The sequence below is a fragment of the Mixophyes fleayi genome, chromosome 2 (genome assembly GCF_038048845.1).
Source record: "Mixophyes fleayi isolate aMixFle1 chromosome 2, aMixFle1.hap1, whole genome shotgun sequence".
NCBI classification, from domain to species: Eukaryota; Metazoa; Chordata; class Amphibia; order Anura; family Limnodynastidae; genus Mixophyes; species Mixophyes fleayi.
In genome coordinates, this window is record NC_134403.1 from 180,408,623 (window position 1) to 180,423,731 (window position 15,109).

Consider the following 15,109-nt stretch of genomic DNA (forward strand, 5'->3'; position numbering starts at 1 on the left):
ATCCCCTTAACCTTAATTGCTCTTTTAACAAAAGTTTTAGCCAAATAATATTTTCTATTTGTTTGCCTACATTATTCATGTTCACAGATCAGAACTAGGCAAAGGCAGAGGTGTAGTTTCAAGTGTCTAAAGTCATAAGGACTTTAGGCGGACTGGATGACAGCCTAAACCTTTAATCACTGTCCCTTAATGGGATTAATGGAATCATCTAATTACGCTCACATTGCCCCATACTGCACAGTAAAACAACATCATGTAGTTTATTCCTTTTTACAGAGAAAATTGATTTGTATTCTGTTTCTACTTATTAGCTTATTTCTGCTAAAGGCTATTGCAATTCCTAATAAATACTATCAAGCTGGATCATTTTCGTAGAACAAGCCTAGGCTTATTCTCAACCTATTTCCAAAGCAATTTGTAGTGAATCCATGAGATTAAAATTTGTGATAGATTTATATCTTAAAATAGCATTCAGTTTATAAATTGCTGTCGTATTATCTTTGAGTGTGAATCAACTTCATCCTACAAGACAAAAATGTAACTTTGCGTTTACCAGCTAGTACTAATATATTTTGTGACACTGAAAAAATATATGTTATTTGCCAAGACAATTCACTACATAATGTCTATTAATATAATTTTAAATGAGAAAGACTTAGAAACCATGCAAAGTTGATCCTTATAGTAACTAGAAACGCAGTAAACATTTATAGGCAAATGTGGGTTATATTAAGCAAAAACATAAGTTTCGGTGCTGAGTGGAACAGATAAATTATTAAGAAGGCTGAATAGCACAAGAAAAATAAAAACAACACTGAATTCTGTGATCAGCTTATGAATAATGAGAATGTCTGTACCAACAGCTAGAGTTGCCAAGTCTCTAAAGTCAAAAGTTCAGAAGGAATATTATTGATGTGATAAAATGTTGCAGTGGTGGAAGAGCTTTGATCATTAGATGAGAAGAAAAAAAAATCACTGTACTTTCTATTAAAGAAAGATATTAACGAAAAGATCTTAAAGTGCATATTCTATGTCGTAAAAGAAAAACCATAGATATTTAGCAAAATAAAGTATATTGTTTAATTAGACAGATGGGTTATTGTTGGCCATGGTCATGCTTAAGACCAAAGCACTGTACATCAAACATGACCATCTTTCAGATTAGTTAATTTTCTAAATTATACCAACTTGTTTTTTCATTTTTTAAGGGTTGAATAATGTTGTGATGCGGCTGGTGAACTGGACAACAGCTGGATCTACCTGGCAGCAGGATTAATTGCGAACATCATGGGCCTGATTCATGTTCAAAACGCAAGTTGTGTTTTTAAAAAGCAGTGCACAACTTGATCGTCGTTCTGAACATATGCCAAGCTGATCTCAAGATGCATTTCCATTTGAATCTGGGTGTAAGTACGCCCAGAATCAAACAGTACTTGCCATACATTGACAGACAGAAAAGACTGCAGTACACGCACAAGCATATGTGCAATATAAGATCACATCAGAAAGCATAAAAAAATACATATTATAAAATAAAAGAACAACTCTTAACTGTATAATAATTTATAGAAATGTTTGTTTTTTTAATTTAATTATAGCAGAAAAATGTGAGATGGTGATGATTACGGTTAAACAGCTTCCCAAAATGACATCAGACCTCTCCACATGCCCTTTACATGCCCATTAGCCTCCCCACATCATCAGACCTCTCCACATGGCGTCAAATCTACCCACATGCCTCCTACATGCCCTTCAGATATTCCCACATGCCCATCAGACCTCTACATATGCCAGCTCTTCTTACTGTCTGCTTTTCCTCTATATATGTGCAAGCTTGTAAACACATTATAAGGGTTCAAATGCCTGGCGATGTTGGCACTCACACACAGGGAGCTCATTAAGCCCTTGCTGACCATTAACACCTGCGCTATTTTCAGAGGTGGATCTGGGGCCCTAGACTGAGGAAATACACCATGGATGCTTTCCCCACACATGAGTCTTGGCTACATGTCAAACGTAGACATTAGATGGCGTGCCATGCACCTGTCCCGGCCACATGTTCTTCTATCCAACTCCTTGGTCACATCTTACCCCCCCCTCACATTCCCTTGTCCCATATTAAGCCCTCAACCCTACCTCCCTTTGTCAGTTATGCCCCTTCTCAATTTAATAAATCCCCCACTCTACACTTGCAACATATGCCCCCCATACTCCCTACCCTTTTGCCAATGAGACAGTTTAAGGGATTGGATTGTCTGGTCTACCCAACTTGGCGCTACTTCTAACAAGGCGCGGAGTCTAATGAACGGACGGTGTTCACCAGGGACCACCGCAAGGTGGTTTGGTCTTAGCTGCGTCCACCCTCAGGTTGCGGCCCTTGTCAAAACTGTCAGGTGAAACCCTTTAGGAGAGAGATGAGCAGGATACAGTGACGTAGAAAGAACACCGGCTTTGTAAGCAGTGAGGTTGCAGGATGGCAGGGTGTAGCTTCTTAAGGAGAATAGTAATATGAAATGGAGGAGCATGGACACAGCGGAGACGGGTGGAGCGTAAGCTCTTTAGCCAGTGGCACAGTAGAGACAGGTGGAGCGTAAGCTCTTTAACCAGTGGCACAGCGGAGACAGATGTAGCGCAAGCTCTTAGCCAGCGGCACAGTGGAGATAGGTGGAGCGTGAGCTCTTAGGCTAGCGGCACAGCGGAGACAGGTGGAGCGTAAGCTCTTTAGCCAGGGGCACAATGGAGATAGGTGAAGCGTAAGCTCTTTGGCCAGCGGCACAGCAGGGACAGGTGGAGCGTAAGCTCTTTAGCCAGCGGCACAGTGGAGATAGGTTAGCTCTTTAGCCAGCGGAACAGTGGAGACAAATGGAACGTAAGCTCTTTATCCAGCAGCACAGCGAAGATAAGTGGAGCGTAAGCTCTTTGGCCAGCGGCACAGTGGAGACAGATGGAGCATAAGCTCTTTAGCCAGCGGCACAGCGGAGACAGATGGAGCGTAAGCTCTTTAGCCAGCGGTACAGCGGAGACAGGTGGATCGTAAGCTCTTTAGCCAGCGGCACAATGGAGATAGTTGGAGCGTAAGGTCTTTAGCCAACATGGAACACGCAGGGAGAAAGACAGCACGTCTAACACCATGCAGGTAACACGATCAACAGGCACTAAGGAGATGAAGGAAGTGCCTTTTAAAGTTTGGAGCCAAAGTATATAGCCAATAGAAAGTATGCAGAGGTCATAAAGGATAGGGTCCACGCATGCGCAGATCTGGAGACAGGACGCCAGCAGCTGAAGCATGGAATCATCGTGAGGCAGGTGAGTGTAAGGAACCTCTGTTATGGAAGCCGAAAGACCGGCGTGTGACAGCCACTCGCCCCATACAACCCCAATCCTCCCTCCTTTTTTCACATGTAATATAGTTGGAGGGAGGGTGGAGGTTATATTTGATAAGTGGAAAATGGTGGGGCAGTAGAAGTCACAAATGGAGAGTATAGGACATCACCAGTGTCCTGCACAGTTCACTGAAAACTTGGAGCAGCAGTATGAGTGTAGTGCAGTCCCCTAATCCCTCCTCCACCGGACACTTCAGCAAGGTAAGAGGAGTAGAGGAGACTCAAACCCAAACATCTCCTTTCCTACTACAGATAGCACCTCAATCCTTGGGAGGCTTATTTTATTTATATGGTGCCACAGAATCCACCATGCCACACAATGAACAAAGAATAAACAGAACAAAATAGAGATAAGTGGCAAAAGAAACAACAGAATCAGTAAAAATCAATACAAGAGACAAAAGAGAAAGCAAGTGCATAAGAAGTTATGCCTATGCAACCGGGTAGTAAAGACCAGTAATATGGGCATTAATACTTACACCACTTCTGCAACTGACTCAGTCATCTCTTTCTTCCACCCGACCCACTCTATTGGTCCTAGTGGTGCAGCAGCCCTATGTATCACATCAATGCAAATGACTGTAGGCTGTACCAACAACTTCTAAATGATCACAGCCAGTGGCCAATACGAAGCAGGCAGCACGTCATGCAACGTGATGAATACTGAGTTTCTTAGGCATCAATACTAATAACCTGCCCTTAAATGAACCCTCATGTAGTGGGTTGTAGACAGAGAATGGTAGGCCACCAGTGATTTACTTTTGATTACATTTTGAATACATCACTATGTACTTAGAGTGCTGTCTTTGAAGGCACTGATTCCTATTCCCTAGCTGGGAACAACTTTTTATGGTTGTTATATTACCGTGCACAGTGTTCTACATAGAAGTGATTGCAGTGATTGCCCGTTGGTCTTCCATCCCTGGAAACTATGGTGTTATCTTCTCCAGAATTTTCATACAAGAGACAGGGTCCCAGAGTCTAGTGAGACAGAGTGGATTTATAGACACTCCCCTTAGTGGCAGAACATGTAGTATCATGCTCAAACATTAGCTTAAACATGTCTCTGAAAAGCTTTCCATTAATAGTAAAAAAAAAAGAAAAATTATGTCTCCCATTAGGAAGTCAAAAACATTAATAATTTGTCAAAAAGGGTTAACCCCCCACCCCCACACTATTTATGTATAACATTTATAATGTGTATTAGTAAAATAGTCTCAATAAATACACAAAATTTGATGCACTATAACATTGTGGGCTTACATTAACTGCTTAAAGAAAGAAAATCTAAACTCCCATGGGTAGACTATGAAATGTAAACGTTATACCTGGTAAATTAAACTTATAGAGAAAATGTAAAAACTGGTTTGTTAAAATATATCTGGTCCCTATGATGTTAAACTAGAAACTTGATTTCCTTGTATAGGCCTTACAGTCCATACATTTTTGAGTCCTGAATTTGCTCGATTTAAAATTCTTGTTGGTCAGTCATCATCGGTGGCAAGTTAAGGCGGATGACTTTGTAAACAGTGATTAATGATGCAAAGACTTTAACAAATAAACTTGGAAAATATTAGGAATTTTTAGAGATGCTGGAAATTTAATATGTAAACTCTGAAAAGGACCAATAAATCTAGGAGCAAATGTGAATGGACTTTTAAATTCTACTAATCACTACCCTTTGTCATTAGGTAGAGACCATTTTCAATGTTTACCAGCAAATGTCTGACACCTGGCAGCCTCCATTAGGACGGCTGGGTGTCATGCTGCTGACCTGACAGGCTGCTGACCTACCAGGCTGTAAATGGAGGTGCTTGGCTGGGGTGAATAACCAGGTATAGGACCTGCAACAGAGCAGAGAAAGGGAGATCATGCTGGTGAATAAGAGGAGAGTATATTTAGGATGGACAAAGTGTCAGAAACAAATAGGATTAATAATGTGTGCAAGCAAAAGCTGAATTTATGAAACCCATATGACTAACAAATGGTAATGTCAGGTTCTAGTGTCAGCATTGGAGATTCCCTCCTTGAGAGTACAATGATGAAATCATGAGAGAAGTTTATCAGGCATCTTGGTTTGCAGGCAGATTCAGATTCATTTAGGGCTTTCACAGCTATAGGCAATCAGTGGTTTAACAATTCCTTACAAAGCAAAGCAAAAACCTGAGCATTACTGAATTTTCACCACAGATTATGAAAAAAGCAGGGTCATAACAGTAGGGGTGCAGGGGATTCTGTGGATGGAGGGCCCAGAGTTGAGGGGGGCCATGCAATCCTGGGTAACCCCCCCCCCACCATCAGAGGCCCTCACTCCTCTTAAGGCCAGACCATCCTCAGAAGAGCCCCTGCTCTACTACATTAAGAACAGAACTAGGGCCCGGGATGTGAGAACGGCGTCACAGGGCCCTTACTCAAATTTTGCTATGAGGCCCACAGATGGACTGTGCCACTCCTGGGGAAAAAATTGTTGCACATCAAGATTACATGTTGCAGCATTTTTCTCCATACTTGCCAACTTTCCCGGAATGTCAAAAACATGCGATTCACCCCACTCCTCCCATTTTCACACTTCATCTCCCCTGCGGGATCTTCCGGAAGTGAAGAGTGAAAAATTGGTAAGAATGTTTATCTTCCAGTAAAATTACTTTTATTTATCCACATTTGGACCTTTCTCTATAAAGGGATGTTATTGCACTTTCAGGTCAAATTGTTGCATTTCAATTAATAAACTTAAAAACATCCAAACACTCAAAAACTGACAGATGTGATAAAGACAGTACCAATGTTTCCTACTCTCATCATCAATTTAAGGCATGAACAAGGTTAAACAGAACAGTATTTCAGGAGAAAAACTAGTTGAACGTAATGAAAGGGGTGGTCTCAAAGGAGAAGGCTGGACTTTAAAGCGACAGTTTTTCTCTTCCCATCATGCAAATTTCTATTTGAATCAGCAATCTTGCAAAGGAAGGCACACACTGAATTAGTAGTTGTCAAAACAGGATATGGATGAATGTGCTAGGTGGAGAAATGTGAAGGTTGAGGGGAAAGTTGAGCTATCATACCTGTGTCTGTCACCATCCTTGTCTCTCCTACTCGCTTAACTTCAAGCGTCAGTCTGAGTATGACTCATTGTCTTCTGCCTTTGCCATGGGAATATGCCAAGATTAAAACCTTACTACATTTTTCTTTCATGTTAATTTGTTTATACCACTGCCTGTCACAATTTATCACTTCCAAAAATCTTGCACCCCCCAAAAGCCTCACACACTAGGCTGCAGCCTAGTCAGCTTATTGGATAATCAGGCCCTGCCTGATAGTCCTCATTACATCTTTTTGTTAAAGTTGCCTAAACCTGAAAGAAAGGGGCTTTGTGATTAAATATACCCAATAACTAACCGTCAATTCTTTGCACGTGCCTTTATCAAACTCAATTATTTTGTTGAGAGGTTTATAAAATGCAGTCATTTCATTTGAATAAATGGGAAGTTTACATAATTACTTTGTTAATTTAAAGATTACAAACTAAAGTAATTACAATTCAAGGTCTAAGAGCAGTAATACAAATCCAGAGTTTACATGTTGTTGAAAATAAACCCTTGTAACAATTTTATTTTTATTATAAAGAATATTTATTCTGTGTAACGAGAATAGATCTGTGAAGTGTAGCCTATCCTCTAAGCAGAACCAGCCTTGGTTCCTATGCATAGCATACTTACATTAGTGTTTACACACCTTTAAATGCAGTGCTTGACTGAGGGTGGTATCATAGTGTGACACTATTTTTAGTTAGGCTGCTTGCCTTTGGTTGGAATAATTACAATCCAATAGTAATTTAAATCAATTGCAAAAGGGGCTCAAAGGACTTGTTAATGGTTAATCATTGGGTTAAAGACTGTGCTGCTGCCACTATCCATGCTCTTTATTTCCACCGAGTGCAGTGCTATTTAATTGTTTGTCAACTCAATAATTATGCACAAAACTTTTAACAAATTGATTTGCTTTTACTGGGAAAGCAGTTCATGGCTAATTGACTTCCCTTGTGCATAACTACAGACACATAGTGATCAGTGAGGAAAGAGCTATAAGACATTTTGAACTAAGCACTTAGTAAAAAACAACCACTATTTTAATGACAATTTATGATCAAAAGGAGGACCCAGCCCATTACTTAATACTTAAGTGATCATATTTGTATAAAATTGGCTAAGCTACTTCAAATAAATAAGTAGTATTCACATAGTGTAGATGACCCTGCTCCAAGAGATCTAGAAAAATGATTATTTTTTCCTTAGATGTCAAACAGAGCTATATATCCAAACGTAGTAAACACATTTGAGATTTTATATATCATGAAGGACAATATTTAAAATGACAATACATAAGGTCATCTATGGCACCCCAGTATACATGTTCCCATGTGCAAATGATTTTTGTCCATATTTTACATCATTGCAACAAATTATGCACAAAATCGATAGCCATAGAAGAAGAGTACTTTCCCTTTTCTTAAATATATGTAAAAATGCAAACAAGGTAGTAATGGTAATTCAGATTGTGTGGTGATTGCAGTTCTTCATAGGTTCGCCACTTGTGTATGGAGTCTTCAGTAGTTTATTTTACAAGGCATGTGTCCAATGCAACATGACTTCCAAAAGTGTGCCATATGCGAAACTCCACTTGTGGTACGCATAACATTTGCTCAAGCTATGGACTTAGCTAGCACCATTACCTGGTGCAATTATTCATGACCTCTCTGAACATGTGAAGCAAAATCACTGAGTAAGACCAAATTATACATTCCATACAAAGTCTTTCCAATAATATAGACATGCTACAAGTATCTCTAGCTACTGAAACAACCGTTTTAAGTGGCACTTCTGTTCTTGCACCGGTCCTGCCTATACCTTGTTATGTTCATATTGTCACTACCAATAAATATTGTCCAATGCGATTAATGTGGTTCCAACGCACAAAGAGGTTTAATAGCAAAATATAGCAGAATGATAGCAAACGATGAGGATGTTTAAGACGGTATAACAAAATACAAGAAAGTATAACCCAATACATTACGCTTGGTGCACTGGAATCCAGCAATCAGCCATCAGTCCTGAAGTCTGAGTTAGCAAAAAGAATGAATGTTACTATCCAGTGGCTTTTTATGCAGCTTGAGTTAACAAAAAACAGTAATGATGTCACAATGTACACAAAGATAAACTAAGGTCTTTCTTCATTGGTCCAGGGGTCAAGTCAGTCCAGTACAATGCAGATCATAGGACAGTTCAAAGAATTCCTCTCCAAAGGTGAAGGCAGTTCATTCCAGCAGCTGCTTAGGTATCTTGCCAGAGGGAACCGACTCAAGCTGGTTGAACTAACCCTTTTTACATGTGCTGCACACAGTATTATAGAATATCAATATTACAAGAATCATAACTAGCGATGGCAATTTTGTGATCGCTTAGCCGCTGATACCAGATTTCTTCTGGTGAAATGAGGAACAATATAAGGCCATACATTTCTTAGAACCTGAACCATAAATACCTTTAATGTAAATTTATCTTTGTATAAATAACATTTAAGTCTTTCTAATAAACTGATGTGAGTTGGAACTTTATTAAATGTTTACTATTTGCAAATACCAGTGTAAATGTAAGTGTGTTGTTTACCCATGCGATTGAGTTATTAGATGTAGCGTACTAATTGCAAGTTAAACCAATATTAATCAATTTAGACAGCTTCATACAATTATTTGACTATGACAGGCCACCCTTTGATAGTGCACAAAACTGTCACCTAACACTCTCACCATTTCAAGATTGTATTGCAGGATCTCAGTAGTACATTTTATTTTTCTGTGATATTTATCCCTCTAAGTATTATCACACTGTCATTGGATATAAGTTCCATTATTATTGGAAAGAGTTATAAGTTCAGAAATTACTTTAGAAAACATATACCTCTCAAGCTCGGCATTAACCATTTGTATGCCCTACACCGAAATTAAAGTTCCTCATGCCTAGTATTTCCATCTGTCCAAGGCAAGTCTTTACTTGTATATTCATTTAAACAATAACCTAGAGGAACTTTCACAACACCCTCTTATGTCTGTTAAATAACCTAATTTATGGTATCCTTCAGCCTTTTAAGCACTCTTATAATATTGATGTTTTTTTTCATCAACATTTGTGGAGCAGGCTATTGTCTAATCATTCAGTTCAGCTTCCCAATACTCAAGTTTCTTTGTGTGAAAATTTCAGACTCAGCAGACAGGTCTTCTGCGTATTGGCGAAGTCTCAAACTAGTAAACCTGGTAAAATTATATCTCCCTTCTATTGGCCTCCCACCCCATAATTCAAGAACCTCAGAAATATTTAGTGGATAGAGAACTAGTCCTACATAAATTTGTCTCTAAGGCACGTGAGAACACATCCATAATTTAGTTTGGTCTAAGACCTTACTCACTAAAGAATGATAATCATTCTCATGGATGCCCGCCCAAGTCCAAATTGTTACTGGACTGGCATCACTGAATGCCCTTCTCTTCAACTATAGGGTCACAGTACTTATAAATACAATATTCTTCAGACAATAGCCCCTCACACTGCCTCCAAACTCCAAGTTTAACAGACCTTTTCTTTGCCCACGAATTGAATAGTGTAATTGGCTTGATCGATTGTGTTAACAATTTATTTTTCATCCCCACATCCTCAGTATCACTATCTGAACCAGTCTCTATCACCTGATCACCATTGCAAAAATAGAATGTCCTTGGAAACAATAAAGATGAGAGAAACACTAGAAAGGGAAAAACAGAAAAAACGCTGCTCCATATTACCTGCGATCTTAGGTCTCCCGGAACAGAGTCACGAGTGTCATCCTCGGCTATATTTTGAAACTTCTTTGGGTTGCTGACTTGTGTCTTTTTCTGCTACTTTCAGAGATGTGGTGGTGCTGCTCATTAACACTTGGAAGGAACCTTCTCACCTGTCTGTTAAACAACTTGAGCATAGGAAATTACAGTCCATAACATATTCTCCCAGTCCAACATTATGACAATTAGTGTATAACATATCAGGAGACAGTGTTTCGAAGGTCCTTTGTTGCAGTCTCACTATTTGCTTCTCATTATAAGATTTTGAATGGTCTCTTCATCATTACATTTGAACTCATCTCAGGAATCTACCATCAAGTGAGATTGCTTGTCAAAGGTATTTAAAAAGGTGACAGGTTAAGAGGTGGTTTAGGAGTGGTTCTGATGGAGGGAAGGACTAGTGGCAAAAGCTGCCAGCCACTTCAATTTAGTTTCAGCTCTCGCTCTATTCAATTAATTCTTGATAGTACCATTTACCCTCTATAATTTCCCACTGGCTTGTGATCTATAGAGAGTATATTACTATCAAATGTCCAAAAGTTTCACACATGATCTGAATGATATCACCAGTAAAATGAGTACCCCTGTCACTCTTTATAACTCAATGGATACAATATCTGCATATCTCCTGGATATGAAACAAAAGTATTAGTGGCAGTTGGAAATGTCTTTACCCAGTTATAAAATACATAAGTACACACCAACACATTCTTGAGATTCCTGCAAGGTGGAAATTGGATGAAGTTGATTTGTTTTACCTGGAAAAAGTCCATCTGTAGGAAGGGTATGGGATTGCTCTATTGGTATTATCTTTCCAACATTTATCCTCAATCAAGTAAGAGAGGACATTGCCTTCCTACTAGCTTAAGAACAAAAGTCTGGTGCACACCAGTATGCTCTTGGCAGCTTGCTCATACCTTCTTTACCCAGATGAGTCAGACAATGTGCTGCCTCAGCTAGGCCTAGTAAATACGTTCTGGGAGCCACGGGCCTACCTTATCCATCTCTCCAGAGTCAAGAGGACTCCTGACCACATCCCTTCACCTTACAGGCAGCCTTTTCCTGTAGGGAGTGCAAATTTTGCATTTTAAATAATTCTTGTGTGTTTATCGTTTCAAAGACAATTACCCTGTCAGTTGTCATAGATAAACCTGCTGCCCACTTGGCAGCTCCATCCGCCCTGTTATTACTCATTGATACTAAGTCTTTTTGTCACTGTCAAAAGTCCTTTTGTGTGTTGTGACTGTGCTACTGATGTCTTGTTACTGTCATAAAAGTTTCTAAGTCCCCATAGAGCCCCAGAGACACGCACCACATTAAAACGTACTTAAAGTCAGTGTACATGTTAATTCTGCCAACTCACATGTCTTTCTTAATCTCATAAATTTGGCTACTTGGGTTAAGTATGGCGAGCCAAGGTTCAGCTTCTATAGTGCTTTCACCATCTATAAAACAGTATAACCAGTACTTGTCCCTCTGAGAAATATAGAACATATATTCATACAAAAATTTCACATTTTCTAAGGGGATGTCACTTATGCCAGGTTCTTTTTGGTAAAAGTCTGATTCAAATATTCCATACAATCATCCGTATCCGAAGTACAAATCTGCAGCTGCTCTTGCGGCCATGTCAGTGTAGTGTATACCCTTAATTCTGTCCGATGTCAAAATGTCTTAACCCTTTGGGTGAGACAGTATCTCAAGTATTGGACCTTTGTCTGGCATGGCTGTAATCCATCCTTTTGCAATCCTGTGTTATTGAGAAATGAAGGAACAAGTATTTAGTTTCAAACACTGATGATATAAACAAATCAGTACACAGCAATACCACATTTTCATACTGCACCCATTATTTGATTGGAAAGATTGAAAAGAGTCACGCCAGGCTTGTGTTCAGACATTAAGGTTGCCTGTTGTAATGCTCTTACCTTTTCACTGCTCCAGCACTGTCTCCTCCATGCCACGATTGGCCCTTCCGGGTAGCGAGTCACATGACTCAGCTGCCATGGGCAGGCTTTTTGAATAACTCTCTCTATAAAGCTCAGCAATGACACTTGCTCAGTGTCACTGCAACTCAGTTGCTGTGCGTCTGACTCCCCTGTGTTCCTCCTTGTGAGTTATTCTGATAGATCTCCTGTGTGCCATTTCTGCTTGTCTGATTACGCACTGCTGGATTCTCTGTGTACCAAACCTGGCTTACACTGTCTAATATCCCGTGTAGCTGATCCCAGCCTGTCTGACCATCCTCTGCCTGCTTCTCCATGTACCAGACCCTGGCCTGTATTACTATTCTGCCTGACTACCCGTGTGTAGTCCTTTATCTGCCAGATCTCCAAGGCAGATTTCTGAGTGTTCCTGCCTAATCTTTAATGGCCTCAGCTTCTCCAGGAATTCTCCATCTTCCTCTTGTGGCCTTGTGTTACATCCAGAAGCAGTTCAGAGAGCTTCGATCTTCTGGTACCTGGATGCAAAGTCCATCCTGCCTTGCGGCGGTTCTTGGTGAATACCGTGGAATCCGTTAGACTCCGCGACTCTGGCCTGCCAGTGCTAATCCGTATTGACACAGGTTCGTTCTTTGTTGTAACAGTTTGCACTGACCAATATGGACCCAGCAACAGATCCTTCTGTGAAGGATTTATTACAGCATCTGTTGAGGAGAGTAGAGAAGTGGCCAACCAGGAATGCCTCATGCAGTTTCTGCTGGGATTATCGGTCCGACTAGATCCCTTACAGAATACCCTAGTACCTCCACATACCTCTGCTACAACGCCTGAGTCTGCGTGTGCTCCAGCCACTACCTCTACTTTACAGTTGTGGATTTCTAATCCTCCGATACTTGATGGGAACCATAAATTATGTAGAGGTTTCTGAAACCAATGTGCCATCCATTTCCAACTTCTGCCTGGAAAGTTCCTTACTGAGAAGGATAAAGTTGATTATATAATTTCTCATCTCTCCGCACAGGCTCTGGCTTGGACTTCACCTTTATGGGAAAATAATGATTTGCCATTACAGCACTGTGCTGAATTCTTGAAGGCTTTCAAGAGAATTCTTGAAGAACCCGGTCGGGTTTCCAGTGCTGCCACTGGGATTCTTTGCCTACAACAAGGCTTGCAGTCTGTTGGACAATATGGCGTTCAGTTTAGGACCTTAGCCTCTGAGCTGTGCTGGAACAATGAGACGCTAGGGGCTACCTTCTGGCAAGGCTTATCAGACAAGATTAAAGACGAGTTGGCTTCCCATGATCTTCTTTCCTCTCTAGATGAACTTAAGTGTCAAATAGACTTAAGGTTCGAAGAGAGGCTTATTAGAAAATCCACGTCAACAGCCAGTGCTGGATATTTTTTTGTAAAGAAAAAGGATAGCCACCTTCGTCCTTATATCAATTTTCGTGGCTTGAACGCTATTACTGTTAAAAATAGATATCCTCTACCTTTAATAGCCGAACTGTTCAATCGTATTAAAGGGGCTGTTGTTTTCTCCAATTTAGAACTTTGAGGTGCGCACAATCTCATCCGCATCAAAAAAGGGGATGAATGGAAGACAGCATTCAACACTCATGATGGCCACTTTGAATATTTGGTGATGCCTTTTGGCCTGTGTAATACCCCAGCTGTGTTCCAAAATTTAATGAATTAAATCTTTTAAGACCTCCTTTACCGGTTTATTATCATCTAATTGGATGATATCCTTATCTTTTTTCGGGATCTTTTCTGTAAGTTGGAAAAATGTCTCTTTGGCCAAATGCAATTACCTTTTCTGGGATATATCCTCTTTGGAACCGGACTTCAAATGGACAAGGATACATATAAAGAACTAGAAAAGTTCCTTCAAATGAATTATCTGCTCACCCGTCGAATTGGGTTGAATTACTTCCCTGGGCAGAATTCGCCCATAATAATCACTTTCATGAGGCAGTCGCTAATTCTCCCTTTTTTGTCATGTATGGTTGTCACCCGAGACTGTCAACCTTTTCCCAAGCCCTTATTTCTTCTGTTCCGGCAGTGGACTCTTTAGTACGGAATTTTTCAGTCATTTGGGTACAGATGAAGTGCCACCGAAAAAACACCTCTACCAGTGCCAAGGAGATTTACGATAAAAGAAACGCCCAGTTCCTAAATTAGCTCCAGGAGATAAAGTCTGGTTGTCTACTAGGAATATTCACTTAGAGGTTCCCAGTATGAAGCTTCCCCCATATCTTCAGATTCCCAATGTATTTCATATTTCTCTCTTGAAGCCGATTGTTCAGAACCAATTCTCTTCTCCTGGGAGACCTCCACCTCCAGTTTGTTCACAAGATCAAGAAGAATATGAAGTCAAGCAACTACTGGATTCCCGTAAATCCAGAGGTTCTGTACAATTTCTCATGAAATGGAAAGGCTACGGCCCAGAGTAACATTCTTGGGTTAAAGCTTTGGATATCCATGTCCCTCAATTGCTTAAACTAGCGGTCCCCAAAGTGTGCGGTCACAGGGGTGCCGTGGCCAAGATAAAAAAAACAACAAAAAACAACAAAAACACCAAAAAAACTTACCAATCCAGCGACGCCCGGGACCCAGCATCCTCCTCCCTCCTCACTAAATGGAGGGCGTGACGTCATCACGTCCGACATATTCAGTGAGAAGCGTTAGGAGAGAGGAGGATGCTGGGTCCCAGGCATCACCGGATTGGTAAGAAGATAGAAAAAAAGACAGAATAGAAGAAAGAAGGCCAAGTATGGTAAGTAAAGAATCAGAGGGAAAATGGTGATAGGAAACAGTAATGAAGGGGCAAAAGATTGAAGAAGGGGGCAGAGTCAGGATAAAGAGGGGCAGAGTGTGCATGAAGAGGGGCAGAGTGAGGATGAAGAGAGGCAGAG